The sequence below is a fragment of the Bubalus bubalis genome, chromosome 5 (genome assembly GCF_019923935.1).
Source record: "Bubalus bubalis isolate 160015118507 breed Murrah chromosome 5, NDDB_SH_1, whole genome shotgun sequence".
Classification (NCBI taxonomy): domain Eukaryota; kingdom Metazoa; phylum Chordata; class Mammalia; order Artiodactyla; family Bovidae; genus Bubalus; species Bubalus bubalis.
Window position 1 is genome coordinate 128,443,386 of NC_059161.1, and position 14,769 is coordinate 128,458,154.

A 14,769-nucleotide genomic window follows, 5' to 3' on the forward strand; every position below is an offset into this window, starting at 1 on the left:
GACTCTGGAGGTGTGGCATTCCACAGGGCCATGGCCCTCGGCTGGGCGAGACCCTGGAGCAAAGGTGGACGAGTTCCAACCCCCCAGGGACAGGGCTGGGGTGCCTCTTGGCACTGCAGACCGTTGAGAGTGGGCTTGTGTACCTACCAGGAGCCTCATGGGGGTCTTCCTGGATACCCAAGTCAAGGTGCCTTAGGTCCAGAGGTCAGAAGGGCCACACCAAGCACTCATGCCTTCCAGGTGTGGACAAGCCCACCGGGAGCATCGGCTATGTTACTGAAGAGGCACCTGGTCTGCCTGCTTGCATGCACGGAAACACCAGCACCACCCGATTGGGTGTCTGAGCACTCTGTGTGCTGCGTCTTGGCCGTCCTGACATTTAAGGGATGGAGGGAGCCTTACAAGCTCCTGTTTCCAAGGGGGAAACCGAGGCCCAGAGAGCTAACCTGACTCACCAAGTCCAGCAGGCCTTGGGATCCAAGACTTCCTGATTCAAGCACAGCTGCCCCCACTAGCCTAAAAGATGTTCTTGCAACTGAGAAAAAGGTGCCCTCACTCTCTACAGATGCAGCCCCACACTGGGCATCCAGCTTGGTGGGCCTGCCAGAGTTCAGGCTGGGAGAGCCTTTGTGCAGTGCACAAACTGCACAGCTGTACAAGGCAGACCTGCCTGGGCCGTGTGTGCAAGGTTGTGCACTCGTGTGTGTGTGTGTAATGCATGTGTGCACTTCCCTGGACAGCCTGTGGGTTGCTTTCATCAGGTTCTCAAAGGGGATTGTGACCTCATATAATGACAACGATCTCTGGAACACTGGGGACCAGCAGCTCCTTGAGTCACCTAAGTTCAACAGGGCTTCCCCAGCCCATGGTGCCAGGCCTGTCTGGGGTTTGGGAGACAGAGTGCCCAGGAGCTGGGATTTTCTTCCCCATCTGTCGAAAGAACAGCGCACTATCGTGTTGGATAACCCTCAGAGCAACACTGCCAGACCACGGGTGCTGCGGTTGCCTTCATTCTGGAGACCAGAGACCAAGGCTTGGAGGGCTGTGTGAACTTGCCCAGGCCCAAGTGGCAGGTGAGAGGCGGCGACTGCCTCATGTCGATGGCAGAGTTGGCCCAGGCCAGGGTGCATGTCCATCTGGGTCTCTGGACCCCAGAACCAGCACCTGCAGACACACAGGAGGATGTGGTGCCCGGCAGAATGCTGGCCACAGCAGAAAGGCTGGAAGGCTCCAGCATGGGAGGTTCCCCCGCATGCTGCCTCCCCGAGCGCTTCCTGCTCTGCTGTTTGTACTCAGACCCTTGGGTCTGAATCGCCAGGGTCAGGTTTAAGAGCTGAAGGTCAGAGGTTGCCCAGGCACCCATGCCAGGCCAGAGGGCTGACCTTTGTGTGACCAAATCGAAGGCCCCGGGACCCAAAGAGGGGCTTCAGACCCCTGGCCGCCATCTGAAATGCTGCTTGGGGGTTGATCCTAATCTCCCCTAATTTAGGGGCCAAATGGCCAATTAAGGGACCGTTTGAGAGTCAGAGAAGCAGAAGATGAACGGAGGAGACAGATGAAGCGCAGCTGAAGCCCCGCGTTGGAGCTGGTCACGGGGTTCAGCCTGGGAGGGAGGGGAACTCCTCTCTTGGCATCAGGGGACCCTGGGGTCTGCTGTCCTCCCCCTACCCTGTGGTTGCCAAGGGCCCCAAAAGCCACCAGAGTCCCAGTGGCAGCATTTCCATGAGGCTCCCTGCAAAGTGAGCCCCCTGCAGCCGCTGGACTTGGGGGTCCCCGCCCCTGCCTGCTCACTATCATCTGAACGCCCACCGGGTGCTTCCACCAAAGCCAGGACCACTCCATCTAGACAAAGCAGAGTCCCCACCCAAGTGGGGCACCAGGTCTCCTGTGTGTGTGTGTGTGTGTGTGTGAGTGTGTTTATGAGAGAATCCATGAGTGTGGGTGTGTGCAATTGTGTAGTACATGTATGTGCGGGTGTGCATGGGTGTGCAAGAGTAAACATTGTGAGTGTGAATGTGTGTGCCCATGTGGATGTGAAACCAAGAAACACAAGAAATACACAAGCAGTGGAAATATCAGACGGTACCACCGCTGAACTGAGTGGCTTTACACAACCAACTCTGCTGGAAATCCTGTGTGCAGGAACTGGGGACTCTGCAGCATCTGCTCACATGGCCCACTGGGCTCCTCAAGGTGGCTTTCATGCACAGGAGGCTAAGAAGTGCCCGTGGCCACCATCACGGCGGGGCCTGAGTGCCCCAGCCCCCCGGCCCCACCAGGCCCCCGTCCAGGGCCTCGGCCTCCTCGGCTTCTCTCCCGAGCAAGGCCGCCTTGCACCCAGGCCCCACGTCCCAGGTACTCAGGGCAGAGGAGTGGGCCTCACCTCTGGAGGGCCTGGTGGGCATCTTAGAAAACACCCACCCGAGAAGAGTGCTCCACCCACAGCCAGGTCCTGGGGCCCGTGGTGCAGAAGGCTGGACAAGAGGGTGGATGTGCCCTGAGCAGCCAGGTCACTCTGTCCAGGGAAGCCCGAAAGCCCGGGAGGGAAAAGGGCTGGGGAATGGGGGCGAGGCAGGTGGGACGGGGGTCTCAGAAGAGCCTTAGCTTTGCTCTAAAGAGGGGTCCCGGAGGGCCAAGCTCAGGCAGGAATCCAGGGAGGCAGTGCAGGTGGATGGGGTGGGGGGTGGGGGTCAGAGGTCGTGGTCAGCAAGCTGAGGGCTAAGAACGGGCGACTGTTCTGTCAGTGTGAGAAGCAGGGCCAGCTGGAGGAGGGGGTCCCAGGGCAGTTTATGCTCAACACGAGGTGTCTGCTGCCCAAGACAGAGGAGAAACTGGGGTGGAGGAGGAGGAGGCAGGGATGGGTGAGGGAAGGGTCCAGGCCTGGGAACAGGAGGCAGGAGGGGAGGAGCCGTACTTGGGTGGTCTTCCAACTGCTCCATGTTCCCCATGAACTAGACTCACGGTTCCCAGGTAAGACTGAGGAGAGGAGGTCTGGTGGGAAAAGCTCTTCTCCAAGGTTCTACGGACCAGACACTTGAACTCAGAGAGGTTGGGTCACTTGCCCAAGGTCACACAGCAAGCACACACGTGTGGATTGGACGTCACTCTCCCGGTTCCTGGCCCATCAACTGTGCCTGGAGAGCTTGGGAGTGGGGCCTGGAGGGATGAAGGCAGCCCCCTGTGCACCCCAGCCCCCTGGCCCCTTCTCACTGTGTCCTTGCTCCTGGCAGGACCTCCTCGCCATCCACTGTGGCAGGGATGGGGACAACCAGTCCTGGCCATGGACACCCCTACCCAGCATCAGCCAAGCATGGAGGCAAGAGCAGACCCCAGCGCGGGAGTGGAAGATTCCAGAGGTGAGAGAGGTGTCCTGTGCCAGCTGCACCTTACAGATGCCCTCTGGCAAGTCCCCCCTGCATGTGCCAGGGGTCCTGGGGGCAGAAGCCATGCAGCGCTCACCCCACCTGACCTGGCCTGGTGCTGGGCTGTGCACGCAACGGGTGAGCACCAGGTGCTTCCTGAGTGAATGGACCAATGGTGGGTGGACACGGAGGGGGAGGGCTTGGTGTTGAGGGGAGGCGCAGGTCCAGGCCCCGTCACTCTGCACCGCCTGTCCAGGGGGACTGGGGGGTCCCCAGGACTCGGGCCTTCCACTGCTAAGATTGGGATGTGCCGGTCACCCTATCTGTGACTCAGCCAGGGAGCCTCCATGCTCTCCCGCCCTGAACCAGGGCTTAGAGCAGCTGCCAGGGGGGTGCCCGTGAGCCCCACGTCCACAGAGAGTGGGAGACCCCGAGTCCCTCATGATCCAAATAGAAAGGACCCCTCAGTTAATGATCAAGCCCCAGCTTGGCCGGGAAACGCCACCCCTGCTCCCCAAACACACGCCCTCCTGAGTCCCAGGTTAAGGCACTCCTGTGCCAGGAGTCCTCCAAACCAGCTTGCTGACAGAGGTCTCAAGGCAAAGGCCCAAGAGTGGCCTTCAGTCCTGGCTACTGGATGGAATGGGGGCCAGGGCCCACCCCCACTTGGGGACCAGTGTGGTTCCTCCATCCCCACCTGTGGCTTTGTGGTCTTGGGGTCTTATCAGTTGCTCTGTAATTGAAAGTGATTTGTTTGGGCTGAAAATAATCTGTTTTGGAGGCTAACTTGATTATCTCCCGGAGGGAGTTGGTGGGGGGGGCTTGCTACCTGTCCCCCCAGGCTGCTCACCATTACCATCCATTACCATAAAGATCTTCTTCAAAGGGCGTCCCCTCCCCCAGGCCAGCCCGTTAAGAGCAGGGCTGAGGCACCAAGGGCGGCAATAAACTTTCTGCTGTTAAATGATGGCCGAAGTGTCAGACACGTGAGGTGAGCGGGGCCCAGGCCTCTGTTTGTCAGGCTGAGATGCCTGCTAACTGGGAACCCGGGTCTCTGCGGGGTTTTCCACAGTCCTGCTCATTCTCCACCACCAGACCCTGCGGGCAGCACCCAGGTGACCGACCGCCATCCCCTATGTTAGGCTCCCAAAGTCCTTAGCAGGTCCTTAGCAGGCTCCCAAAGTCCTTGGCCGATCCTAGGAAACAGTCTCCTGAATCTTCTCAACAACCTGTGAGGCAGGGTAATTTGTGCCCATTTCACAGATAAGGAAACTGAGGCTCAGAGAAATGAAAAGACCGGTCCAGGTCACCCAAGGAGGAAGTGAATGATAACGGGATTGAAAGCTGGGCCTGAGCACCCACCAGTCCATCACGAGACCATGAAGACACGAATTCCCAGGTGTGGGCCCAGTGGTTTCAGCTGTGGGGTGTTTGTGCGACACTTACTGAGGTCACTCAGGCCCATGGCTCACTTAGGCCAGGTCTGATGGTCCCAGCGCCTCACACAGACCTCTGGGGTCCAAAAGGAATCAGGCAGCAGAGCGCGAGAAGGTGGGCAGGTGGGCCTCCATTAACCAGACATCCTGGGAGCGGCCAGGATCCGTTGGACGATGGTGTACAGCAGGCAGGCATCCGGGCGCTGCGAAGAGCTGCGTCTGTGTTGGGGGACAGTGGTGTCCAGGCCCTGCCAGCCAGTCCCCACCCCCTTCAAGGCTGGGGGCAGGGCGGGCATTGGGCGATCGTGTCCTGTGGCTTCTCCCCGCTTTTCCGGGGGAGACAGCCCATCTGCGGAGATATCCTGCAGAAGCTGGAAGCCCCAGGCTATAGTCCCTGCACAAACATCAAAAATCCATAAGGAAAAGGGAAGTCAGGAAAGCGGGCTGCTTTCTCCCCCGGCCCCCGGGGGCCACCCTCCACTATAGCAGCAGCTGTTTGGGTGGTGCCGGACGGAGAAGAATAAGGATCTTTCATAGACACCCTGGCAGGCCGCGTGCAGAGTGAAGGAATGTAGAAGAGGGTGACCTTTTGCAGAAATTCTCCTTTCCCGGCCGCCCAAGTCTCTGCTGGCTTTTCTTGGGGCTTTTCCAGGGGGTTTCCCTGGAACCTCTTCCTTCCCTCCAGTTGGAACACCCGGGAAGGTGAGGCCTCTCTCTGGGGACTCCCGGGTGGGGGCGCAGGTCAGGGGCCCTCCCAGGTCTCCCCCCTTGAAGATGAATCGAGCCAGCATCCGGCGCCAGCCTCTGCAGGGTGCAGCGGTCCTCCTGGCCGATGGCCGATTCACACTTGGTTGTGCTGCCCACCTACCTCTTCCCACCAAAAGGAGCGTTCATGGGTGGGGGAGTTAGTTGGCAGTGCCAGCCAATGCTGGCGACATAAGAGACATGGTTTCAACCCCTGGGTCGGGAAGATCCCCTGGAGGAAGGCATGGCATCCCACTCCAGTATTCTTGCCTGGAGAATCCAATGGATGGAGGAGCCTGGTGGGCTGCAGTCCATGGGGTTGCAAAGAATCAGAACGACTGAAGCAGCTTAGCATGTACACACACACACAGGATAAAGAGGAGCCAAATATACGTAGAGGTGGTGCCCGAGGCAAGATGAAAGCACAGTGTCTCGGATTTCTTGCGCAAACTCTGGGGGTATTTGCTGGACAGTGATGTGCTGGTGACCTCTTACTACTGATATATGGCAGCCACCCCACAGCTTTAGGGCGTAAAACACCAGCCGTTTGTTCACCATCCTGAAACCTGGGCGGCGCTGGGATGCTCATGTTCCCTCTATGAGGGGGCCTGTGCCACTCCAGTGGGCACCTCCATCTGGGAGCTTCATTGGGTCTGGAACTTCCAAGGTGGCTGGACCCGGCGGGCAGGTACCCCCCGGGTTGCACAAGCTGGGGGCTGCCAAGGCCCTAGTCTCTCACTGCACGGCCTTTCCAGGAGGGTGGGTGACCCTTTGCCAATGGTTCTTTCAACCGGAAGAAAGGAAAAGAGGGTAGGGGCCTGCTTCTGAGTCACTGTGGCTCTTCTGCTCACATTCTATTGGCAAGAGGTGGTCCCAGGGCTCTATCTAGATCTAGGAAAGGCTGGAAAGTATACTTATGGAGAGAGGAGATGGAAACTCATTAGCTACAACCCTACCCTGAATGATGTAGCAGTCAGGAAAGCCTAGGTTATGCTGCAGTAACAAACACCCCCCAAATCTCAGCAGCTTGAAACAGCAAACTTTATCTTTCAAAGCCTATGTCCTTCTAGGGTCAGCAGGGGATTATTTATTTGTTGCTCAGAGAACCAGACTGATGGAGGGGCCCCCTCCCCAGGTGCCTTCACGGTTATAGAGGCAGGGGCACTGTGAATCACTGGTTCTTAAAGCTTCTGCCCAGAGTGGCCATTTTATTGGTCAGAGCAAGTCACCTGGCGACGGCTGGGTTCAAATGATACCAGGTTCCCAGGATGAGAGAAGCGAGCTGCTCAGACATGAGCACAGCAGGAGTCTGAATCTCCTTGGGTAGCGGGCTACCCTAGCACTGAGCCCAGGAGCCACCAGGCTGTGCGAAGAACACAGCTCAGTCTTCTGTGTCCTTGTCAGCAGAGATCCAGCTCTGACTGTCTCCAGTGTGGGAAGAGCCCCCAGAAGGTAGGCTGTCAGGAGGTGAAGACCCCAAATGTGGATGGCTGGAAGTCCCACCCAATCAATGCACCTTTGGCTTCATCCTGAAAAGAAGGCCACCCCCAAGGGTTAGGGCTGGGGAGAGCATGGTTGGTTTTAAAAGAACACACTAGCCCGGTAGCCAATGTCAAGGGTGAATCAGCTGTAAGTAAAGGAAAATGCAACCCAATTATTTAGGGGAAGAAAAAAATGGAAGGAGAAAATTATTGATTCGTGCAACTAAGTAGGTGGGGATTTCTGCCTTCAGGTCTGGTTTGTTCCAGGAGTTCAAGAGGATCATGAAGACCTTGCTTCTCTTTCTCAGTCTCTTGGTTCTGCCTCTTCTAGGCTGGATCCAGGCCCAGATAATCACTTCTAGATGGCATAACACCCAGTCCCAGAGGATAGGATGAGAGCACCTCCCCAGGTCCCAGAGTTTCCCTGCTTGGACGAGCTTGGGCCGTGTGCCAACTCTGAACCAACGATTGCTATTGGAGGACTGACGTGCCTTGGTCGGCCAGGCCTGGGTCACATGATTTGCCACGTGGGGGAAAGAGACTGGGGAGGGAGAGTTTCCTTATCGTGCATGCGTGCAGAGTCGTGTCTGACTCTGCGACCCTGTGGACTATGGCCCACCAGGGTCCTCTGTCTGTGGGATTTCCCAGGCAAGAACACTGGAGTGGGTTGCTGTTTTCTGCCCTAGGGGATCTTCTCGACCCAGGGATCAAACCTGTGTCTCCTGCATTGGCAGGCAGATTCCTTACCACTGAGCCACCTGGGAAGCCTTTCCTTATCATGTGAAATCTTAAAATTCCACATTTGAAATTGCAGCTGTGCCCCTTCAAATTACACAGAGTCCCAAGCCTTTCTTTGGCATTAGTACCTCTGGCCTGAGGTACCATCTGATACACGACATGGGTTTTGTTTGCTTGACCACATCACACAGCATGTGGGAACTCAGTTCCCCGACCAGGGACTGAACCTGTGCCCCCTGCAGTGGGTGGGTAGAGTCTTAACTACTGGACTGCCAGGGAAGTCCCTGATATGCTATACGTTTTTAAGAACTTCTTCATTTGTCTTCCCCACTGAAATGTCAGCGCCAGGAAGGAGCAGAGGCCGTCGATCTAGTCTATTCACTGCTGTGGGCCTGCGTAGTAGGCTCTCAGGAAGGGACTGTCGAGTGAATGGATGAATGAAGAGGCTCCTGTAGGCTGCGGGAAGGTAACAGTGGCCTTTCTGAGTGCAGCCTGGAGGCCTGGCGCTGTGCTAAATGCCGCCCATCAGCTGTCTCAGTTAAGCCCCCAGCAGCCCTCCCCAGTTTCCGATGAGGCTCAGAGAAGCTCCGTCACCTGCCGGAGGACACAGAGGACGTGGGGCCAGAGCCACTCAGTCCCAAGCCCACATTCTCACTCCTCACCCGCTGCCTCCAAGGGAGCTCGACAGCTAAGAGCAGGCGAGGGGTGGGATTGACCCACTGGAGGATTAACCCCCAGGAGGACCTTAAAAATGCCTGTCCTTCGGGACTCTTGGAGACAGCTGATGGAAGTTTAAACCGGAACCACTGGTTTGGAAAAACGATCTGGCGTTATCTGATCCTGGTGAAGGTGAACACATCTTCCCATTCGATGACTCAGTCCCGAGGTGCCGGAGAGATCCATGCACTGCAGACAGCGTTGCTGGGAAGAGAGCAGGACCTGAGCGTTACCCCTCCTGCCACCAGAAGGGCCATTTGAATCCATGGGAACAGAACCTGTGATTAAGAGAGCCAACTGTATGCGGCAAAGTTCATGACTGAGCAGATTCTGGAGGCATTTGTGGTCAGGTTCATGTGTAAATCACATGTGCGTGCACGGGGCACATGCCTTCACGTGCACGAATGCATGAGTGCTGGCACGCACACGTGTGCAGTCCAGCAGGGCTGTGGTCTGGCCCCAGGGAGTGTCCCACACATTGCTGCTCAGACCTCCAGGCTGCCCACTGCCCTCCAAGAATGTGTCTGTTCTCCCTTGCCCAAAGCTGATGCTCCTCAAATCTTCAGGCTGCAGGATCCCCCAAGAGCAGGTGAGGCCCCTCGTGGGGGCTGCTGCCTCGGGCCCTGGGCCAACCATCTGCAATCAGGGGCTTTGTGACCCTATGAAATGGGGCGGAAAATGCCGGCCCTGTGTGTCCACGTGGGGGAGACACAGCGAGACATGGCGGGGATTCAGACGTCAGATGACAGTCCAGCTGCTGGGCGTGTGGCCAGCTTAGCCTGCTGGCTCCTAGGGAGCTGGACTCCGGGGCAAATCTGGGAGAGTGAAGCCACCTGTTGATGTGGGATCCTGCTTGCCAGTGTCCTGGGAACACCTGGTGGTCTTGCTCTGCGGTAGCCAGCCTCCAAGACCACCTCTGGTGACCAGTCTCCTGGGGCTCTGTGCCCTTGCAGAGACTGTTCCACGCTGCGGCAGCTTGGTTCTGTGCGACCAGCAGAACTCGGCAGAGGTGATGGTGTGTGACCTCCCAGGCATCGCTGCTGCTGCCTCACTCTTGGGTCACTTGCTCCCTGGGCAGCTGGCTGCCGTGTTGCGAGGTAACCCAAGCAGCTGCCTGGAAAAATCCACGTGGGAGGAACTGAGACCCCGTGCCAACAGCCAAGGGAGTGAACCACCCTGGAGGCTCATCTTTCAGCCCCAGTTAAGCCTTCCGATGAGACCGTGGCCCCAGTCAATTGCTGGACTCTGACATCAGGAGAGGTCTTGAGCCAGAAACACCCAGCTACGTTTCCGCTGCGTTCCCGATGCTGAGCTATCATCTGAGATTGTAACCGCTCCTTGCTCTTTTCAGCCTCTACCTGTCCAGATAGTCTGCTGGCAACAGTAGATGATGATTCTGCTTCCCTAGTGACTCATCAGTAAAGAATCTGCCTGCAATGCAGGAGCCCAAGGAGACGAGGGTTCGATCCCTGGGTTGGGAAGATCCCCTGGAGACGGGCACGGCAACCGACTCGTGGACACAGGAGGCTGTCGTGTGGCAGTCCATGGGGTTGCAAAGAGTTGGATGTGACCAAAGTGACTTAGCATGCACAGACACCCTTTTCCATTTATTGAACACTCAGCACATGAATATTTTATGTTCTACAATAGTTTCATCATCACAGAAATCCTGAAGGTGGATGTAATGGTCCCCATTGCATAGAAGAAGACACTGAGGTTCAGAGAGGAGCAGTGACTTGTCAAAGTTTGAGCCCTGGGCAGAGGCAGAGAGCCACACTTCTAAACCCAGATCGTGTGTGCAAGTGTGTTCAGTCGCTCAGTTGTGTTAGACTCTTTGCAACCCAAGGACTGTAGCCTACCAGGCTCCTCTGTCCATGGGATTTCTCAGGGAAGAATACTGGGGTGGGTTGCCATTTTCTACTCCAGGGGATCTTCCCGACCCAGGGATTGAACCCGCATCTCTTGCGTCTCATGCACTGGCAGGCGGATTCTTTACCGCTGAGCCACCTGGGAAGCTCCATACTGTCAGCTCGAAAACCCCTCTTCCTTAAGCTCTGCACCCTCCTTCCTTCCTCGCTTTGGAAGCCGAGGTCACTGCCGGAAGTCAGGCCTGGGTTTCTGACGGGACATTTCAGTTGCACAGAGAATTTTTAAAATTTTATTTATTTATTTTGGCCGTGCTAGGTCTTTGTTGCTGCACGTGGGCTTTCTCTAGTTTCAGTGAGCGGGACCTACTCTCTAGTCGGTGTGGGCAGGCCTCTCACTGCCGCGGCTTCTCTTGCTGCAGAGAACAGGCTCTAGGGTGCTTGGGCTCAGTACTTGTGGTGCCAGGGCTTAGTTGCCCCGTGGCATGTGGTATCTTCCCAGATAAGGGATCAAACCCATGTCCCCTTGGCAGGCAGATTCTTAACCTCTGGACCACCATAGAAACCCCCAGAGAATTCTCTAGAGTAATGGCTACGAGAACAACTAGAATTTGTTCTTTTTCCCCAGGGCTGCTATAACAAACTGTTGCAAACTTAGAGGCTTCAAAGCACAGACATGCGTTCTCTCCGTTTGGGAGGGCAGAGTCTGGAATCAAGGTGTCCGCAGAGCCGTCCTCCCACTGAAGGCTCTGGGGGAGAACGCTTCCTGCCTCTTCCAGCTTCTGTGGCTCTGGTGTTCCTGGGCTGGAGGCCACGTCCCTCCAGCCTCTGTCTCCTCCTCCTCACATGGCCTCCTCGTCTATGCGTCTGTCTTCTCCTCTTCTGTCTCTTGGTCGTTGGATGGGGGCTCCTCCTAAACCAGCATGAGCCCATCTTGGTCCTCACCTGAGTTACCTCTACAGAGACCCTCTTCCAAATAAGGTCATGTTTGGAATCCAGAAAAATGATGCAAATAAACTTCTTTACAAAACAGAAGTAGACTCCCAGATATAGAAAACAAGCGTACAGTTACTAAAGGGGAAAGAGGGAGAGGGATAAATTGGGTTTCAGTTCAGTTCAGTTACTCAGTCGTGTCCGACTCTTTGCAACCCCATGAATCACAGCACGCCAGGCCTCCCTGTCCATCACCAACTCCCGGAGTTCACTCAGACTCACATCCATCGAGTCAGTGATGCCATTCAGCCATGTCATCCTCTGTCGTCCCCTTCTCCTCCTGCCCCCAATCCCTCCCGGCATCAGAGTCTTTTCCAATGAGTCAACTCTTTGCATGAGGTGGCCAAAGTATTGGAGTTTCAGCTTCAGCATCATTCCTTCCAAAGAAATCCCAGGGCTGATCTCCTTCAGAATGGACTGGTTGGATCTCCTTGCAGTCCAAGGGACTCTCAAGAGTCTTCTCCAACACCACACTTCAAAAGCATCAGTTCTTCGGCGCTCAGCTTTCTTCACAGTCCAACTCTCACATCCATACATGACCACTGGAAAAACCATAGCCTTGACTAGACGGACCTTTGTTGGCAAAGTAATGTTTCTGCTTTTCAATATGCTATCTAGGTTGGTCAACAGACACTATATATACAAAATAGATAAGCAACAATGATCTACAGCACAGGGGACGATATTCACTATCTTATAATAACCTGTAATGGAAAAGAATATGAAAAAGAATATATGTATATATATAAAATACACCTATGAATCACTTTGCTGTATACCTGAATCATTGTAAATCAAATATACTTCTTTTTTTGTTTTGGCTGCACTGCCCTGCACATGGGATCTACTTCCCTGACCAGGGATCAAACTTGCACCCCCAGCGTTGGAAGTACAGAGTCCAGCTGGACCAACAGGGAAGCCCATATACTTCAATTATAGAAAGAAAATGTCCCAGGTGGGCAGGAATTTCGGCAGAGGGGACATTATTCAACCCATTTCACACTTGCTTGGTGTTTTGTTATTTATAAGATCCCAGCACAGCTCAGCGAACCTGAAAGGTAGGTTTCAGTATTATTTGACACTGATAGCCGTAAGGGGCTTCCCTGGTGGCTCAGAGGTAAAGAATCGGCCTGCAATGCAGGAGACCTGGGTTTGATCCCTGGGTTGGGAAGATCCCCTGGAGAAGGGAACGGCTGCCCACTAAAGTATTCTTGCCTGTAAGACTGGCTCAGCTCCGGATTGGGCCTCAGGCCTCCCAGCCAGCAGGTGGTGGAGTGGGGCTTCTCGCCCCAAGTGTGTGAGCTGGCATCCACCCACACGGGTGAGTCCGGCAGCCTGTGCGCTCCGGGTCCGCGCTGCAGCCAGCAGGGTCCTGGCCTTCCCTGCCTTGCGGGAGCGGTAGCTGCAGGTGGCTGCCGGGGGGCCGCTCCAGGTGGGCTTGGAGGCCATCAGAACCTGGTAATGATCGGGGAGCTCTCCTTGCAGAGTTCCCTAATGGTCCATTAAAGGCAAGTTGGGACCTCATGATTACAGGGAAAGTTCAGCGGGCTTCCTCTTTGAAATACACAAAGGCTGCTCAGGTGATGGCTTGAGCTGCGGCGTTTGAAGTGGCCGTCCTCCCAAGGAACATCTGGTAGGCTGGGCCGCCCGCACTACAAACACGCCGGGCACAGCTGGCCCTCAAAGGCTGCCCGGGCCAAACACGGGGGCCAGGCTCTGCTTTTTTCTCTGGTTTTGACTCGCCCCAAACTCTCGGCTGCTCACTTGTACCTTGCTTTGGTGGGTGGGTGGGTGGGTAAGGAGGGGGGTTCTTTCTTTTTATTTTTCCCTGAGCTGAACTTCAGAGAATATTAACACCAAAGAACCCAGGGTTGCCTCATTAATTCAGGATTAGTGCCGAGCCCACCGATTATTGTGGATTCTCAACAACAGCTAAAAGAACTCACACAGTCGAGACCAGAGGACTGCCCTGATCAGAGCCCCATCGCAGGAGTCTAGGCAGTATTTTAGGGAACAGCAAATTCCCCTTTTTTCTAATCATCCGTGCATTCAACAAATAGTTATTAAGTGCCTACTATGTGCCAGGTAGTGGGAGCAGCAAGTGCAAAGGCCCTGGGGCAGAGAGAGCTTGGAGCATTGGAGAGCCAGCAAGAAAGGGCAGTGTGGCCGGAGGGTGGTGAGCAAAGGGGTGCAGGGAGAATGAGGGGTCCATGGAAGGGGGTCCACAGCAGAGCCCAATCCCCCAGGGCACATGGATCTTCTCTGGGCACCACTGGAGTCTGGGGCACCAGAGGAGTGACTTAGGTTTAACACGCATTTCCTGTGTCTACTTTCTCAGATGTCTTTCCCAGAAAGCACCGTTGAATAGGGAGCGCCAAGCAGGGCCCACATCTGACTCTTGTCCCAACCCAGCATGCAGCCTTGAGCCTGGCACACAGTGGCGACTTGGCACTTGGCAGCTTACCAGCTCAGTCAAGTCCAATGCCAGGGAGCAAGGTGCCAGTGATGGACCCGAGAGCCTTCCCCAAGATTGTTAGGGGAAGGCGATATGGCTCGTTTGGAGAAGATTAATCCCCTTCCGAGGGGTGTGGACCCATCCACAGCAATGCAGAGAGCATCCCCTCTCAGCCCTGGCTGGTATGGACCAGCACTCTGCTGCCACCGAGGAGCTCGGAGTGCTACAAGGTGTCCAGAGGGGACAAAGCCTTGTGCAGAGGGGCAGAAGCACCCTGGGCATCCTCTCATCTCTCCTTTCAGCCTCCCTGCCTCATCCAGTCTCCGGGGCTTCCCAGACCCTCACGAGGAACCTGAGAAGACACGCAGCGAGTGTTGGATTCAACTGCGGCTTCAGTGAAAGAGTGGTCGAATGAGTGAACGCTGGTCCACAGTGGAACGCCGTCTGTCTTCCCTGGCCCTGGAACACCTTCCCCCGGCCCCTCCAAATCCCTCCTTGGCTTCCGGCCCTCCTGGGCAGGAAGGGCCAGTGGCTGGGCGATGTGTAGCTCGCTGGGACCGGGGAGGGGGCCCGTGATGAGTCTGCACATCTGTGTCCTGAGACGGGCTGGAAGGATTTCCAAGAAACCTTTTTTTTTAAAGGTCTGTTTGTTTGTTTATTTTTGACCGTCCTGGGTTTTCACTGCTGCGTGGGCTTTTTCTCTAGTTGCAGAGAGCTGGGGCTCCTACCTAGCTGCGGAGTGCGAGCTTCTTATTGCTGTGATTTCTCTTGTCGCTGAGCACAGGCTGTAGGGCGCTCAGGCTTCAGAAGCTGCGGCACGAGGGCTCAATGGTTGCGACTCCCCGGCTCCAGAGCACAGGCTCAGTGGTTACGGAGCACATGCAGGCTTAGCTGCTCTGAGGCCTGTGGGATCATCCCTGATCAGGGACAAACCTGTGTCTCCTGCATGTGCAGGCGAATTCTTCACCACGGAGCCAC

General features: G+C 55.9%; 1 long non-coding RNA gene across 1 annotated transcript; it reads left to right on the forward strand.

The window, feature by feature from the left end:
* Positions 1–744: 744 nt before the first annotated feature.
* Positions 745–14,383, forward strand: LOC112585236. Its single transcript, XR_003109705.2, has 3 exons — positions 745–1,073; positions 3,231–3,356; positions 14,094–14,383. It is a non-coding gene; the product is annotated as an uncharacterized LOC112585236 (long non-coding RNA).
* Positions 14,384–14,769: the final 386 nt, after the last annotated feature.